The 18,778-nt window shown below is 40.1% G+C and overlaps 1 protein-coding gene across 3 annotated transcripts in view; it reads left to right on the top strand.

Annotated features, from left to right (window-relative positions):
- Positions 1–18,778, top strand: part of NME7 (NME/NM23 family member 7) — a 263,043-nt gene that overhangs the window by 243,356 nt on the left and 909 nt on the right. The window lies entirely within an intron of this gene.

The raw sequence follows: 18,778 nt of genomic DNA, 5'->3' as shown, positions 1-18,778 counted from the left end.
CATTTATTCAAAGTATTTTAGTCACTGTGACTCACTGGGGAGTCAGGCCATTTATGAATTACTGTTACCAAATGTCACACTCTTGGAGAAGGCTAGAAAATTTTCCACGATGCCAAGGCAAATGATTCAAAAAGGTGGTATTTAATTTTACATATAATTGACATTTTTATCCCTAACCTACTCCAATGCAATATTTGCACTCTATGTTAAATGTAACCCTAATATCCTCTTTACTCGGTGGAATTGGACTTCTCACATGAATTAAAAGTGCCAGATTCTGAATAGCTCTCATTGAATGTTGACATCACAGATGTCATTTACAAGAGTGAACGAGTCTCAAAATAGCAAAGCATTTTCCATTTTCACTTGTACTCTAAGATGTTTTAAAACTTTTCATAAGAAAGAGGGTCCCGAGTGACAGACTTTTATCTCTTTCTGCATTTGGTATAGAAGTGTTATTTTCTTTCTGATGTTCAGTGTCTTTAGGTGAACCTTTTACCTACCAGGCTCAGGCATGGACTTAGGCAGATCTCAAATGACCATCACAACCTGAGCTCCCAAAGTGGCAAGGCCTGTCTCCATCCTGTCTTTGTTTCCCGCCTCTCTCCATCTGCTATGTTCCTTTCCACTCTCTTTGTAACCTGTGATTTATTCGCTTGCCTCATGTACCTTAATCATTTTCAGAGTAGCTAGATTAGTTTACTATGTCTGCCATAACAAAGTGCCACAGACTGGGTGGCTTAGACAACATAACTTTATTTCCTCACATTTCTGGAGGCTAGAAGTCTAAGATGAAGGTGTCGGCAGTCTTGGTTTCCTCTGAGGCCTTCGTTCCTTGGTTGGTAGATGGCTGTCTTCTCCCTGTTTTCACATAGTCTTTCTTCTATGTGTTTTTGTGTCCTAATCTCCTCTTCTTACAAGAATACCAGTCATATTGGATTAGGATCCACCCTAACAACCCCAGCTTAATTTAATCACCAGTTTAAAGATCCTTCTCCAAATACAGTCACATTCTGAGATAATTGGGGCACATATGAATGTGGCGGGAACACAGTCCCTCCCATAACAGTAGCCCAAGATGGATATCGTAATACTTGTCAGTTAGAGGCAGGATTCAATTCTTCACATCCTGTTGACCTCCTTGGGTGATCAGAGGAAGTAGGGTGGGAGGAAGGTGATCCAGCATCAGAGGCACGCCCCAAGACTTAGGCCTTCCATTCAGCCAGGTTCTTGTCATGACGCCTCTATAAGGGCAACAAAATAAGATTTGCTGGTACAGTTATGTACCAGCACTGTGCTAGGCATTTTACATACATTTGTCTAACTGAATCCTTAAAATAGTCCTAAAAGGTGGGAGCTGCCAGTATTCTCATTTGGGAGCTGAGGAAACCAAGGTTTGGCAATACTGAGTGATTTGCTCAAGATCCCACAGCAAGTAAACAAAAATGCTGGGATTCAAATCCAGATCTACATCTGACTCCAACAGTGATGATTTTTCCATAGCACCTGTTTGCTTCTCTCTGTAGAAAACAAATGTGTTGATTGATCACTTATTATAGGTAATCCCCAAATTACCCTATTCTGAAGATCTAGTTTTTCACTTCGTGTTCCTCTTGGCCAAGTCAAGACCAGGTCAGTAAACTTTCTTCAGGAAAAAAAATTTTTTTTTTCTTTTTTTACTAACTCCAGGTGGAACTCTGTATGGTTAGAATATTCACTGCAATGATTCCCAGAAAAGAAACACTATTAATATATTCTTTTTAATCATTTCAAAGTATTTTGATTATCTATATTGCTGTGTTATAAACTACCCCAAAACTTAGTGGCTTGAAAAAGTAATCATTTTCTCTCTCACACTTCTGTGGTTTACTGGGTTCTGTTGGGTGGTTTATTTGTTCTTTGTGATGCTGGCTGGAGCTGCAGTCACCTAGCGGTTCAAAGGGGCTAGAATGTTCAAGATAGCTCCTTCAAATCTCTGACATTTTGGAGGAGAACCACAAGAGAGCTTAGCTCAGACAGCTGAGTGTCCCTTTCTCTCCATGTCAGCTCAGAACTGCCTCTTCACATGGTCATCTCTCCAGCAGAGACTCCTTACATGGCAGCTTAGGACTGCCAAAAGCAGAAGCTGCTAGGCCTTCTTAAATCTTAGGTCAAGAACTGGCATAACATCCCTTCCATCACATTCTCTTAGTTAAAGTGAATCTCAGGCCCATATTCAGTGTAAGGGGGGAAACCCAAGGCCACAAACACTGGACAATGTGACTCATAAAGATCATCCTTAGAGACTAGCTGCCACCCAAAGTGTGCTAAAGAAGAGAAATGGGGGAAAGAAGGCGCTAACTGCATATTTAATATTGAGTGATTTAGCAATACTGAACTAAATGGGGAAATAGTTTTGAAACACTTAAGCCCTTTTTTCCAAAAGCAAGGAGTGTTTTTTGGATTATAGTATATCAGTGAAAAGAACTTATACAAAGGCAGCATATTTAATCTCTGTAGAAAACAAATAAGACCACTTCCTTAGATCACTGCTGTGATGAGAACCTACAAAACCTTGAGTATCAATTAAGAAATATAACATCAGTTTCACTAGTACCAAATTCTCAGTCCTTGCTCTCTCTAAGCTACAGTTGTTATGGCTTTGCAGTGACCAAAGTTGGAGTGGGTTTTTGGCTCCTTCTCTGAGTCAGAAATTTTTCTTGAAGAAAGGAAGGAAGGAAAAGAGGGAGGGAGGAAGCCACATGAAAAAACAACACAAAAACCTTGCACAATTCTCCAGTAACAAGGTGAATTTGTATTCTGTTTTGGTTCAATTAAGCATTTGTTAAGTACCAGAAGTGTTAAATGATATCATGTACATTATATCATTTACTCAAGTATAATCAATAATCCCTACCCTCAAAAATTAGCTTTCATGGGTTTTAAAATTATTTATAACTAGATTTTTTGGTAAGAAATATGAGTGCATCCCACATGGCAGATACAATTTGTAACAAAATATATTCTCTTGTGTATGATCAGTATGATTTTGCTATTTATGAGTATACTCATGGAAAATGATGTATTTTGCCAGCTAGAGATATGTGTGCTATTTAGACATAGCATGCTTTAGATGAGGGTCAGCAAACTATGGCCCACCAGTCAAATCTGGCCCTCTGCCTGTTTTTTTAAATAAAGTTTTATTAGAACACAGCCACACTTTATTTACATAATGTCTATGACTGCTCTGCAGCTACATCAGCAAAATTGAGTAGTTGCGACAGAGATTGTATGGCCCACAATGCCTAAAATATTTACTACTCTGTCCCTTAACAGAAAAAGTTTGGTGACCCCTGATTTAGATGATTAGTTTGGCCTTTATCAGTTTCTTTTTAAGTTCCACAAGGGTTTTTCCTTGTTTTCTGTTGGTTGATTGGTTGATGGCTTAAAGTAGAGATTCTAAGGTTACAAAGTGAAAAGTGGGATGGGGGGAAGAGGGTACAGGAAGAGCATTTGGGCAGAGGAAATTGCATGCCTAGAGTCCCAGATATATGCCAGAAGATGGAGTATCCAGGTAATTATTTGAAATGATTGTGGCTAGAGTTTAAAATATGAAGGGAAAAGTGGTTATGGTAGCATTTGGAATAGTAGACTAGGCCCAGGTTGTGATGGGTTGTGTTTTGTTTTTTAAATAAGGAGCTATGGAAGAAAACTCTAGTGGCAGTAGAGAGAATGGGTTGGAGGAAGATCAAAAGTAGAATAGCTAGGAAACTGGGACCTCCTACCTCTAAATGAATTTTGTCATAAGCATCTCTAGTTTTACGTGTTCAAAATGTATTCTAGCTAGAAATGTTAAACATCAGCATTTTCTGCTATTATTCATCTTTAGGAGATGGAAAGTGCACAAGAAAGAGAAAGCAATATAATTGAGAAGATTGTACAAAATTCTTTTGGTACTCAGTGCTTAACTTTTGTGATTCTGATTTTCCAAGCAATTCAATTAATTTTTAGTTGGCCTAACCATAATAACTAGTATTGCAAAAGTTCCCTCAAATTTACTGCTGTTATGACTGAGTCAAAGAGCAGTGGTGATCAGAAACTGCTTGGAAAGGACCTCCGAAAAATCTTCTCAGGAAATATCATAAGCAGTTTTGGAGTGGTTTGCTTTTGGTTTGGTTTTGTTTTTTCCTAAATCAACCCAAGTGTATCCCGCTGAAGATAGATCATTTCCACTTGGGTTAGGGGAGTTATAGGTCCCAGGGAGTAGGCATGGTGCCTGCACTAAAGAAAACAACCACTGAAGTTGGCACTAAATTGCTCCTTTGGTATGATTTCATCTGAAAGGGTAGGGATTTAGTAAATCAATGAAGATCTCATCCCAGACTCTTACAAGGTGAGGATGATGTCTGGCTAAAATGTTCAGGCTGATGAATGAGGAAGTGAAAGGGAGTTGACAGACACAGGGCAGGTAGTTCTAAATCCTCACATAGGGGAGATTTTCTTCTGGAAAATCTATTTGATCTGACTTTACTCTTTTTAAGCATGAATTCTGAATGTTTCAGGAATCTTTATTGGAAATGCCTAGATTAGAGATGTGTGTATTTGGCATAAAGGAGAATAGCAACGGAGAACAGCATCCATGACCCCAGAATCTCAATTGAGCTACTTGATGTTTTCCTTCACTTAGTAGGGTAATAGAAATCACAATACAAACAGTTAAAATTAGATTGCCAGGGCTTCCCTGGTGGTGCAGTGGTTAAGAATCCACCTGCCAATGCAGGAGACATGGGTTCGAACCCTGGTCCGGGAAGATCCCACATGCCATGGAGCACCTAAGCCCGTGCGCCACAACTACTGAGCCCGCGTGCCACAACTACTGAAGCCTGTGCGCCTAGAACCCAGGCTCCACAACAAGAGAAGCCTCCGCAATGAGAAGCCCGCGCACCGCAATGAAGAGTAGCTCCTGCTTGCTGCAACTAGAGAAAAGCCTGCGTGTGGCAACAAAGACCCAATGCAGCCAAACATTAATTAATTAATTAATTAATTTAAAAAAAATTAGATTGCCAGGGCTCAAATCCTAACTCTGCTTCTTAGCTAGCTATGGGGCCTAAATCTCAGTTTCCTGAACTGTCATACAGAGATAACAGTCATAGATCAGTAAGTATTAAATGAGATAATGCAAAGCATTTAGAACAGTGCTATTGTTATCACCATTATTATTGTAGTTATTACTGTTATTTATATCCGTTAAGAATTTGGCTGCTAGGAACAGAAGTGCCAAAAAGAGAACAAATTAAAGGTTTTCTTACTGTGAAACAAGAAGTGAGGAGGCAGGCCATGATAGGCTTTGGTTTAGCCGCTCAACAATCCAGGCCCAAGATCTCTGCAGTAATCTTGGCCTTTCCCTTGTGACTGCCCCTTAGTTCCAAGGTGGCTACTCTGTCTCTAACATCATGTGCTCATTCCAGGCAGAAAGAACTGAAGGGCAGAGGGCAACAGGATACTACCAGCTGAGTGCCTGCTTTTAAGGAGCTTTCCTATAAGCCCTACCCAACAACTTCTGCATATGTGACATTAGTGAGAAATGAATCACCATCCTCCCCTCCCCGCCCCTCACCTGTAACAGAGGCTATGCACTTCGTTAGGCGCCAACAAAATCAAAATCCTCTTATAAAGGAGAAAGGGAGAATGAGTATTGGGTGGGCACTGGCAGTCTCTACCGCATTATTTTCAATGTTGTTGTTATTGCTGCCATCCCTGCTATATCTTGAAACACCGTCATCTTTCTCTGCTGTAAATTTCCCAGTGACAGGATCCATGGAACATCTCTCTCTTTGTTTTAAAACACTTCTTCAGCCTGTCAATATTATTCTTGAAAATAGCACCAGAGGAATATGCCAATAGTAAGTCACCTATATTTTAATTGATTGGGTTCTGTTTCAGTCTTTGACATCACTGTTCTGTTCTAAGTAGTTTGAGAGAATATGAAACATTAAATAAAATAAATTATCTAGATTTTTGATAGGACCAAGACAGGGTTATACCATTCAAAATAAGGCTTAGAAACTAAGATCCAAGCTACTCTAAATGAAATCTTTAAACTGATAAGGCTTTAAATAATTCATTGTTTTATACTATTCTAGAAACTTAAAGAACTTTTGGAGTATTTACGGGCCACTGATATTCTTGTTTGAAAATAAATTAATTCATGATATTTTGCCTGAAGCATGTCTCTGTCATAATTGCCTCTTTCTAGAAGCCTATTTACTCTTCTTTGATAGGAATATAGTCACTCATTTCTTACCCTCCTGAAATCCTCTTCAGTTCTCTACTGCCCTAAATTGTTCATTGCAAACCAACCATGGTCTTTGCTGGCCTAGGGACAGAGTTCTTTCCATTCTGTTCATGAATGTCAGTGTTTGTTGTTATATCAGCGTGATTGGCAGAAGCCAGTGATGGAGATTGTGCAAGAAGCTTCTTTTTCTTTTTTAATTTATTTTATTGAAGTATAGTTGATTTATAATGTGTCAATTTCTGCTGTACAGCAAAGTGATTCAGTCATATATACATTCTTTTTCATATTCTTTTCCATTATGGTTTATCACAGCATACTGAATATAGGTCCCTGTGCTATACAGTAGGACCTTGTTTATCCATTCTATATGTAATAGTTTGCATCTGCTCATCCCAAACTCCTATACCCTCACTCCCTCCTTGGCAACCACAAGTCTGTTCTCTGTCTGTGAGTCTGTGTCTGTTTCATAGATAAGTTCATTTGTGTCGTATTTTAGATTCCACGTATCAGTGATATCATATGGTATCTGTCTTTCTCATTCTGATTTATTTCACTTAGTATGATAATCTCTAGGTCCATTCATGTTGCCGCAAATGGCATTATTTCGTTCTTTTTTATGGTTGAGTAGTATTCCATTGTATATATGTCCCACATCTTCTTTATCCATTCATCTGATGATGGATATTTAGGTTGTTTCCACATCTTATTCACTATTGTGAATAGTGCTGCTGTGAACATAGGGGTGCATGTATCTTTTTTTTTTTTACAAGGGGACTTCTTTAAAAAATTTATTTATTTATTTTTGGCTGCACTGGGTCTTCATTGCTGTGTGCTTGCTTCTCATTGCAGTAGCTTCTCTTGTTGTGGAGCACGGGCTCTAGGTGCGCGGGCTTCAGTAGTTGTGGCACGCAGGCTCAGTAGTTGTGGCTTGCAGGCTCTAGAGCACAGCCTCAGTAGTTGTGGCGCACGAGCTTAGTTGCTCCGTGGCATGTGGGATCTTCCTGGGCCAGGGATCGAACCTGTGTCTCCTGCATTGGCAGGCAGATTCTTAACCACTGTGCCACCAGGGAAGTCCCCATGTATCTTTTTGAATTATAGTTTTGTCCAGATATATGCCCAGGAGTAGGATTGCTGGATCATATGGCAATTCTGTTTTTAGTTTTTTGAGGAACTTCCATACTGTTTTCCATAGTGGCTGCACCAATTTACATTCCCACCAACAGTGTAGGAAGGTTCCCTTTTCTCCACACCCTCTCCAGCATTTGTTATTTGTAGACTTTTTAACGATGGCCATTCTGACCAGTGTGAGGTGGTACCTCACTGTAGTTTTGATTTGCATTTCTCTAGTAATTAGTGATGTTGAACATCTTTTCATATGCCTGTTGGCCATCTGTATGTCTTCTTTGGGGAAATGTCCATTTAGGTAAGAAGTTTCTTTTTTATCTATAGCCGACTTTGAGAAAGAGTGGGTGATGAGGGTGTGATAAAGAAGAGAAATAGAGAACACGATACAGATATTTAATTATCAAGACTTTATGGACTACTGTATATGAAGAATTCTGACATATACAAAAGAAGTAAAAGGAGCATCCCTTGCCCTGAAGCATAAAATCCCTTGCGCTGAAAGAATAAAAGAAAGGACATTTGAAGTGGTAAAGTCCTTTCTTTGTCCCTGGGCATCAGAAAAGGAAGAATGACTGGAGCCAAAAGCATGCTGGTTTTAGGGGGCTGTAATGTTGGGCTTTATGAAAGCCAAGCCAGGAAGGTTTGACATAATACAGTGGGAAACAGGGAGCCAGTGGAGGTTTTGAGCTGGGGAAGGTGTGTGAGATTCAGAGGTTGCTTTGGGCAATGACAGTGGTGGTGGCTGGAGCACAGGTGGAGATGGGAGCCTCCCTGTCTTAGAATTAGCTGTCAACTCATCTCTTTCTTCGCATGCAGTTGTCTTCCAGGCTGTTATCTCCCTACCAGGAGCACTGGCCATCTCGGCTCAGGGCCATTGTCTCAATTCATCTTTCCCAGGAACTGTGCAACAAGCTCTTTAAATACATAATAAGAAGGTTGAAATTTCACTGGAATATATTTAGCCCAGAATAACTTTTTTGTTAGTAACAGTGAGGAAAGTTTTATAGAAAAATATGGCAATTGCCTTTTATAACATTGTTATCAAAGATTAAAAATATTCCTTCCACATCTCCAATTTGCCCTTCAAAAGATATTATTAACATATGATTCTAGCCATTTTGACCCTTTAAATCTTTGGATGTAAGGAGGTCTTTTTTTCTTTAATCTTAAATTATCTCAACATTTGCCCTCTCCAGTTCTTTCTGGATTTAGTGGAAAAGTCCATCCCAACTATTCCCCTCATTAGCTAATTGTATATTCTGATTATATATTCTATCTGCTTTGATCTAATTTAAGAGCTTTTTAAACTTTTCTAACATGTCTTTATAAAAGTGATGCCATATCTTCTAAATAACTTGAGTTGCTATTTTCTAATTTAATCATTTTCCTCTTGGAGCTTTTCAAAGTGAAATGTGTGTGAAGTATAGCAACAAGAACTTCCCAGGAAACGAATACCTGTGGGTTTTTTGTTTTTTGTTTTTTTTAAAGGTACTGTACTTCCTTGGATTTTAACTTCCAGTATCCTTTATGAGGTCAGTCTGCAAAGATGGCCTCCCAGACAGCATTTGCCCCTTGGGCCCAAGTCTTTAGGGGACCATCAGGACACACTCCAAGATCCCTTTCCCAAGTCGCCGTTTATTGTTATAGAACTCACTCTGTGAGGCTACTTTCATTTCTTTCTCATGAATACCCAAGATGAGCCTGTTGAAGTTCAGTCTCCTTTTTTTTGCCCATATTCCCCATTTCATCGTGTGAGGCCTTACCCATCTCTTGGGCACATTATTCATGTTGAGAGCCTCCAGTGTACTAGGAAAAGCCAAGTTAACTGGGAGATTTCATTCTTTCCTTCAGATCACTTGTGGCAGTATCAGATGGGCTTGGTTCCAGCTCTGATTTCTAGGGCGCCTACTTTTACTAACTGTCTAGGGTAGTGGTTTGCAACCCCCATGAACATCAGAAGTATCTGTGGAGCTATTTGAAGTGCATATATCCTGGACCTTCCCAAGACCTAATGAATCATACTCTCTGGGAATGGGGTCCAAGCATCCATTTGTTGTTTTTTAGAGATCTAAAGGGTGACTCTGATCTACAACCAGATGGAGAATCACTCCTTCTCCAATTGATCATCATGTTTACATTTCCTTTTCTTACTTGAAGACATTTTTTAAGTTTTAAGGACAGAATATGTTCCCTATCAAAACCTTTTTTTCTGTAGGGGGGTCAGCAAAAATGAATTTCGAACATGAAATGACAAGTTCACCTGAGTTTTCTCCCCTTCTTGACTGATATTCCCAGGTGAGCCTCTTAGCTTCACCGTAAACTGACTTGTAGCAAAGCCCATCCTGAGCTGCGAATTTATAAATCCACTAATCAACGTATATACACATTCATCCCAATGAGGTAGATCTTATTGTTCTCAATTTTTAGATTTAGGAATGAAACAGGAGGGAAGGGGGCAGGGCACAACCTTTAGAAGAATGACATAGCCCAAGGACACGACAAACTGATTAGAACCAAATAGGTCCAAGATGGCAGATGAGTCAATGACTTCCACTAGACCTTGACCCTCAGTATACTCTCATTGTAACACATCAGCAGATCCAAGGCTGACCTTTAAGGTCAAAAAGTGGGTGGTGGCCCAATTCCTGGAAATCCCCGCCCCTTCCTAAAATAGCTGGAATACTTCTCCCACTCATTAGCCTATGAAATTACCCAGCCCTATAAAAACTGACAACCCCGTACCCTGGTGCCTTTCTCACCTTCTGACATGACCCACACTCTGTCTGTGGAGTGTGTTTCTCTCTAAATAAATCCACTTCTTTACCTATCACTTTATCTCTCACTGAATTATTTCTGTGACAAGACATCAAGAACCTGAGCTTCATTAAGTCCTGAGACCAGGTGTGTTATGTCAGTTAAAAGACTGTGGATTCAAGACCCAATCTGAGGTCCACGGTTTCAGGAACAGCCTGAGAGAGTTTACATGACTTGCCTAACAGCACGAGGAAATAGTGACTAGAATCAAACAAAGTTCTTCCAAGTCCAAATTCAGTACTCTTTCACTATACTAGGCTGTTTTTTCTACTGATTAATATTATCATTTTATTTTGAAATAATTTTAGACTTATTTTTAAAAATTGCAAAAAAATAACAATTCAAGGAACTTCTCTAAACCATTTACCCACATTCCCCAGATGTTAACGTTTTACCACGTTAATCATTCTCTTTTCTCTCCTTGTGTATGTGTGCATTATTTATTATATGTATGTATATATATTTGACAGTCAATTACAGTTATGATTCCCTTTTATCTCTCAATACTTCAGTGTATATTTCCTAAAACACAGATATTCTCTTCCTTCCCCACAGAATGATTAGAAATCAGGAAATTAATACAGCACTATACTATGTACAGACATTCAAATCTTACCAGTTTCACTCACAAATGTCTTGTAGCACAAGAAAAAAAAATGTTTCTGCTCTAGGATCCATTCAGGGATTACATGTTGTGTTTGGTTCTGAGTCTCTTTACTGTCTTTGTTTGCAAAGGTCCTCAGTCTGCCTTTGTCATTCATGGCCTGGTTAATTATGTAGGCTGTCCCCTAGTAAGCTGGAATTGCCCTGGCAGTTTTGGCTCTCAGAGCCGGATGGAATTGCTCAGAAACCCATGGCTTCACTGACATACAGCAGGACAGACCACAGCATTGTGAGGATATGGGAGAACTGATAATGATAATTATTTTGTAATATTTACTATATGCTGGGCACTGTTTTAAATGCTTTCCGTATATTAACTCATTTAATCTTTACAACAACCTTATGTAATCAGTATTATTATATTAGAGATGTGCAATATGAGAAACCAAGAAGTTATGACTTCCTCAAGGTCAGCCAGCCAGGAAATGGCAAGGCCAGGAGTCAAACCCGTCCCCACCGCAGCCAGGCTCCATCTTTACCTTGAGCTCTTCACCAGCGTGAGCAAAGCCTGAGGCACTCAACTGAATCACGCGTCCTCAGGCAAGCTGCTAGCTCTAACCTCAGTCTCATCAACTGAAAAATGGGACTAATACATCTGTTTCAGTTCTAAGGATGACACAAGATAATTTATGAAAGCATTTGATATATAACAAGGACTCCACTTTTTAAGAGTAAGTAAAATTTTAAATGTAAACTTTGAAAAATTATCCGTGGCTCTCATATGGTGACCCTCAGAGAGTACTTTTTTAATCATTGAGGGTAGGGAGAAGGGAACAGAAGTTCCCTATTCACACTTTTAGGTTTTTTGAGGGCCTGGGGAGGGACTAGCTGCAACCAGAACCACCTTCAGGGCAGAAGAGGCCAGATAAGAATGAGTCACAAAACACAATTTTAGAATGAATTTCTAGAAAGGACTCCTGTTAGATATATTAGAAAAAATGGTATATATTTCCTATAGAGAGAAAGGTCAGCACCACTCTATTCTGGGCTGAGGTGTATTTTCCTTCTAGCTTTAAAAAGACAGTTGCTCTCATTAGTGGGTGGCAGCAGAAGAATCAAGAGATCTTTATAAGAAAACTGAGAATATTGGGTTTACAGAATTACTGAAATGTCTAGTCATTTCAGTGTGAAATTTTCATTGTCTTAAAAGACTTCTGGTGTATAGCAAAGTGAATCAGTTATACGTATATCCATTCTTTTTTAGATTCTTTTCCCATATAGGTTATTACAGAATATTGAGTAGAGTTCCCTGTGCTATACAGGAGGTCCTTATTAGTTCTGTTTTTATTTTTTTAATTTTTTAAATTAATTTTTATTTCAGTATAGTTGATTTATAATGTTAGTTTCAGGTGTACAGCAAAGTGAATCAATTATACATATACATATATCCACTCATTTTTAAGACTATTTTCCCATATGGGTAATTACAGGGTATTGAATAGAGTTCCCTGTGCTATACAGTAGGTCCTTATTAGGTATCTTCTTTTTTTTTTTTTTTTCTTTTTTTTGCAGTACGCGGGCCTCTCACTGTTGTGGCCTCTCCCGTTGCGGAGCACAGGCTCCGGACGCGCAGGCTCAGCGGCCATGACTCACAGGCCCAGCCGCTCCGCGGCATGTGGGACCTTCCTAGACCGTGGCACGAACCCGTGTCCCCTGCATCGGCAGGCGGACTCTCAACCACTGTGCCACCAGGGAAGCCCTAGTTATCTCTTTTATATACACCTGAAACTAACACAACATTGTAAATCAACTATACTCCAATTTAAAAAAACAAAAAAGACTTCAAATATGGCCTCCGAACCCATGGAGAAGATAAACATATGAAGGAGATAACTACAGTAGGTTCAACTTTATTATTAATATTTTGTAGCCTATAAATAGATTTGAGGGGGTACCTCTGCAGCCCAAGGACGTTCTGGGCTCTGTAGCTGAGACAGTAAGCAGGAACAGATTTTTCATCTCTTTTTTTTTTTTTCCTTTATATCAAGGCGAGGATGTTTCCTCTGAGACCTTATGTCTGGAGAACAGAGGTCCTTTACCCACAACCTTTTTCCTCACAACTGTTTACTTCTGAACTCCATTATCTGGAGAGCTGAAAACAAGTGGTGACTTGTAGGGAGAAGACAAAGAGGGAGAGAGGGAGCGTGGGAAGAGTTCAGAAAGGATTCCAGCTCACATGTTAAAGGCCTGCTGGTAGCCTCCTCCAACCATCCCCACAGCAGAGGCCCTGTCCCCCTCACCCCTGCCCCAAGGCTTCGGCCTGCCCTCCTGGGCCTCTGTTTCCCTCCTAGCAAGTCTGGCGGCTCCCATCTTCCATAGCCAGCCTCACCTTGCACCTTCCCCAACCCGCCACCTCTCACCATGGATCTGTTCATTGCTTATTTTACAAGCAGCCTTTTCAACCACATTTTCCACTCACCCGATAGGAAAACCAGGCCAAAGTAGCCCTAGCACAGAGGCCCATGGCTGTAAGCAGAACTGTTACAGAATGGAAATGTAGGGCCGCTGGTTCAAGAATTATTAAGAATTTCAAGAGAGAGACAGTGGAACACTAAACCAGGCATAGGCCCTTCTAAGCATGTGGCCCTGTGTGTCAGCACAGGTTACACGTCCATGAAGCCAGCCTTGGCTATAAGGGCCCCCAAGTGAGTAGTAAGTTGTTTCCCTTCTGAATAGGCTGATGTATTTAAAAATCAGTATATTATTGGAACACTAACAAAACTGTACTGAAAATCTATCTAGTATAATGGCACAGGTACATATATTTTAGTTTGGTGCTGAACTCCACGACAGTAGGATGGATAAATTCTGTAAATGTTCGAGCACATCTATACTCTGATTTCAAAGGAGAAAAAAAAGAAAAAAGAAAGCTCCACAGGCATTTTTGTTGCTCAGCTCCCTTAAGAACCACTGGAAAACAGACACCTGCACTCTACCTCCAAAGTGTCTGATTCAGCTATCTGTGGCGGAGCCCAGGCATCAGGAGCAGTAAGCTACACTAGAGACTCTGATACAAAGCCAGAGTTAATAAAACATGCAAGGAGATTTCACGCTTGCTGCATATACTAGAAGTTCCTCTGGGGGAGTGGTGGACAGGGAATCACTAGCCTTGAGACCCGTTTTTGTTATGCACCGTACTCAGGGCAAAGACGAGACATTCTCTGGAAGCTTTCCTTGAGTCTACACTTGAAGCAATTACAGAAAATGTACATTTATTTGAATTACATTCTTACAGAATTGGCAATAATTTATAGACGGTCATCAGCAAAGGCAGGGGCTACTCCATGGAAGGTCACAGTGCCACTGTGGCTTAGAGTTGGAAGACACAGATTCAAGTTCCAGCCTTGCCAACTGAGCAAGTTCCTCAGCTTACTATAGAGGGAAGTCATGGACCTCTGAGTCTCAGGAACCTGCTCTGTATGGGGATAAGGGGACCAGCTTCACAGAGCTGGTGTGAAGGAGATGGTTTATATATGAAATTAGACCATACACTGTGAAGTAGTTCATAAATGTAAGCTGTTGTTCTTATTTAACAGTGATAAAGACAGAACAAATCCTCAAGTTAATCTGATTATTAAAGTATCATTGCCCATTGGCATAGCAATTGTATATTCAGCTAAAATTCGCTGCTCCTTCCTCTGTGTCACTTCCAACTCATCCTGAGGACTCAAATGTTAACCACTTTATGAAACATTTTGTGTTCCCACTAGCAGTTAATTATTCCCACTCATACCTTAGCACACGATAGTGATTTTATTTGATTACGCGGGTTTTCCTCTTTTCAGTCTATAAGCTTTCTGAGGACCAGGTCTCACCCATCACTGAATTATCATGAATGGGATGTGCTCCATGTTGAATGAATGATTGACAGAGGAGGGAAAGAATGAATTAAGTATAGGTGAGAGTAGTTTAGGGCATTTAAGACATTTAGAAGCGTGAAGGCAAAATTTTCATAAGAACAGGGATCTTGTATGCCTGAACCCTTCCCTCCCCCACTTATAGTCGGTGCTGGGCACATAGTAGGTAGCTTGGAAGACATTTGCAAGTCAAAGAAAAGGAGAAAGGCCAGCTCTAGGCACAGGTTTCCGTCAGCATGGACTTCTCGTGCCATGTTTCACTTTTGGTAGTACAATCCCAAAGTGTCTGTTAACCTTATTCTGTTCCCTTGCCCCCCAGAGGTTCCAGTGCTGAATTATCCGCACCTCCCCAATACCTGATCCTCACCCACTAGTCATTTTAGAACCCCCGTTCCTATGTAAAGGAATAGATCCTATATCCCATTGCTATAGGACTGTTCCATGCTCCTCCAGTACTTGCTAATTTAGTGACCATAAATCCCTGTAACAAGTTATGGGCACTAAAGGGCCACCTTACAGAGGAATGAATACTGAGTATATCAGACATTGTGGATAACTGAATAGGTGGGTTTCAAATCACTCAGTGTCTCCTCCTACCTGGCCTGTATGGGACAAGCACTAGAGGAAGAAGGTGAGCATTTCCTTGGAAAAGGTAGTGCTTTACAGACTGCTTGTAAGGGTGCCGATTTTATGAAATCCCAGTTTTTTAAAAGTTTTGTGGTAAAGCCAGCTAGAGATAGTAAGTCACAGTTTTATTACAATGTGGGCCTTTTCTTAGGGTGTGGGATTCATTTGTGGCTAAATAAAATAGCTGGGTTCTGTAGTCAATAAAAATCAGTACCTTCATGAGGTACTTAACCTCTCAGAACAGACCAATGCTGACAGTCTCTGGGAGAAAAATAGAGAATTAAAATATGAACCAAGATATCTGCCTTGGTCCGATCTCTCTGTTTCACGTTGGGTAGGCTATAGATGCTGGTGATTGCAGGCGTCAGTTGGGAGAATAACAGGTTTATCTCTCTCTTTCCTGTTCATCTTTTCCAGTGCAGAGCCTAGAAATGGCGGATAACATGTCTGGCTAATGCTAGTTTCCTCTTGAAGAAGAAAAGACAGAGTCACATTTTCTCTGAATCTGAAACCAAGATCACTTTATTCACTTGATTACAGCTGTTCTTAAATGCTCCTTGGATAGTTTCCCTCTGTATTATGTTTCCCTCTGTCCTTAGTCATGGATTTTCGAAGTAACCTCACTTAGTTCCTTTCCATGGGCCAAATAAATATATACTGATATTGAAGTGTTACTAATCCTTTAAAATGCCAGGAGTTTGAGCTTTCATTGGACTTTGAAAGATTTTAATAACTAGATTTTCGTCTCTGATCACTGATAATGTTTTTAATTTGGAGTTGGAGCAGTTCCCTCTGGTAATGCATGCAGCTTGAGCAGACAGGGCATGCTATTGTTCTAAAACAGCTCAGATTAGATTTTGCCCAAACAGGTACAGAACCGAAAACCTTGGCTTCCGTTAATGCTGTATTTTGGGGCAAAGGTTCCTAAAGTCTACTTGGCCTTTATTACCTTCATGAGTTTTACCATATCTGAGTACCACCTGAAATCGTATTTACTATTTTTCTTTAAATTCATTCGCTGTGATACTTGAATAAGTTTATTTTCCATCATGGGAATATTTATTTAGCCTAAGTGGGAAACTAGTATTACTTGTCCTTAATTGAAGGTAATAAATACAATGAAAAGAAAAGTTATTAAATTCTGGCTAGATACTATTGCTTGCAAAAGGTTCTGAGCCCCAGGCCTATCTCCCTTTATTTGAAAGGGTAGTAACCTGGGTTGAAGCCATACTAGCACCACATTGAAGCTCTCCTTCAGGGAATGTGATGGATTGGGAAAAAAAAAAGAAAAAGAAAGAATCCTTTTTCCTCTATTTAGTAATTATTCCAATGCTTTTGATTCCAAGTGGTACTTAGCCAACGTGTGAGAAACCCTGCCTTTGAAAAACTCATTCCTTTTATATTCTGTGTGAGGATTTCAATATTTGATTGACGGGACTTGTATGAAAACCCCTTTTCAGGATGTAAGGACACCCCAAAAGTAGATGGCACTGTTCCTACACCCAAGAAACGTGTCATCTAATAATACGAGGAGAGCAAATCATGATAAACGTGTAGCAGCAAGAGTTTCAGAAATATGCAGGTACTTCATACTAGAATGTGAGTGGCAGAGGGTCACTCGAGGGTCTTTCCGGGGCAGTTGAAGAGTACTTAGCAGACTAGGCAGCCAACAAATACGTACGGAGTCAAAAAACACTAACCAATTCCCCAGTCTCCTAGTGGAGGTATAAGCACTCGCACGGGCAGGGCATAGGTTGGCACCATCTGGAAAGGCTACAGGGAAGCAAGATTTGGACAGAATCTTGAAGGAAGGAATAGGCAGAGAGCACACACATACATACACAGGTGCCCATGCACACACATATATGCACATACACACAGTGTCTTAGAACAGAAGGTACAAGGTTCATGTGAAAGCAGGGGGTTAAGTGTGTCTGACCGAGGTTGTGACCTGAGAACAGTCTCAAAAATACAAACGACCTTCCAATTTGAATAAATACTCCCCTTTCCTCAGACGTAAAGCCATTCCCCACTTCTTGTTCATAAACATCACACGTTTAAGACTCATGTACACTGCAAAAAGTGTCGATGTTTCAGCAGAACAAACCATCTTCTGTTAAAGGAACGATACCTTCCATTTCAATGTACGTGGAGGTTGCTTTTTGAGAAACCCAGCTTTAGGTAGATATGTTGTCCGTTTACGGATTTTTGCCGTATTTCCTCAGTTGTTAAGGAGGGCTCCTAAAATCTTTGCAGCTAAGCAGTTGTGCCATTTCTCACAGTTCCCTTTGCTGTTTTTTGTTAAATGGAGTCATTGTTTCTCCGGTATTAATTTACCATCACACGATTTGCTGTTCTAGAGATAGCAAAGTCTCAGGTAGTATTTTTAAAGAATAAACAAGAGAAGCAGATTGGCAGGGTAATAAATGTGGGGCAATAAGGTGGGAATTTAAGCTGTTACTATTTCTGAACAAGTTGTGCTGTCACAGAAATGGCCATGGGCCTCTGGGTCTGTTTCTGTAAGAGGAGAGCCCAACTGAGGAGGCATTTCAGCATTTCAGGTCCCAAAGGATTTCTTGGGACCAGCCTGAAAGCAGGAAGGATTGATGTAAGCTTTGGCTGCACAGGCTTTGTGAAAGGTTTCCATTTTCTGAAATATGATGATGCCAAGATTTTAGTTTGGGTACTTCCCACGTGGGTTAAGGGATACTAAATCTTCAGCTCCGTTATACCTGGAGAATGTTTTTCAGAAAGCTCATTTTCATCTCCTTTCACTCTAAGGCTCATTTTTAAATATATGGCTAAATATGGACTTAGGCCAAACCATGAACCAAAAAGCAAGGTATAAACCTTCTTAATTTACTGAACCTCAAACCCTACCTTTTTTTTTGGCACATGCTCATTTTTTCAGTTACACACATATATATACACATTATTTTTCGTATTCTTTTCCATTATGGTTTATCACAGGATATTGAATATAGTTCCCTCTGCTATACAGTGTTATTCTGTATGTAATAGTTTGCATCCGTTAATCCTAAACTCCCAATCCATCCCTCCCCCACCCTGCCACCCCTTGGCAACCACAAGTCTATTCTCTATGTCTGTGAGTCTGTTTGTTTTGTAGGTAAGCTCATTTATGTCCTATTTTAGATTCTACATATGTGATACGATATTTGTCTTTGACTTAACTTCACTTAGTATGATCATCTCTAGGTCCATTCATGTCGCCGCAAATGGCATTATTATGTTCTTTTTTATGGCTGAGTAATATTCCGTTTGTATATATACTACATTTTCTTTATTCATTCATCCTCGATGGACATTTAGGTTGTTTCCATGTCTTGGCTATTGTGAATAGTGCTGCTGTGAACATATGGGGGCATGTGTATTTTCAAATTACAGTTTTGTCAGGATA

This window comes from Delphinus delphis, chromosome 1, assembly GCF_949987515.2.
Source record: "Delphinus delphis chromosome 1, mDelDel1.2, whole genome shotgun sequence".
In the NCBI taxonomy this organism is placed as follows: Eukaryota; Metazoa; Chordata; class Mammalia; order Artiodactyla; family Delphinidae; genus Delphinus; species Delphinus delphis.
Note: the sequence above shows the minus strand (reverse complement) of the source record. Positions and strands in the feature narration are given on the sequence as shown.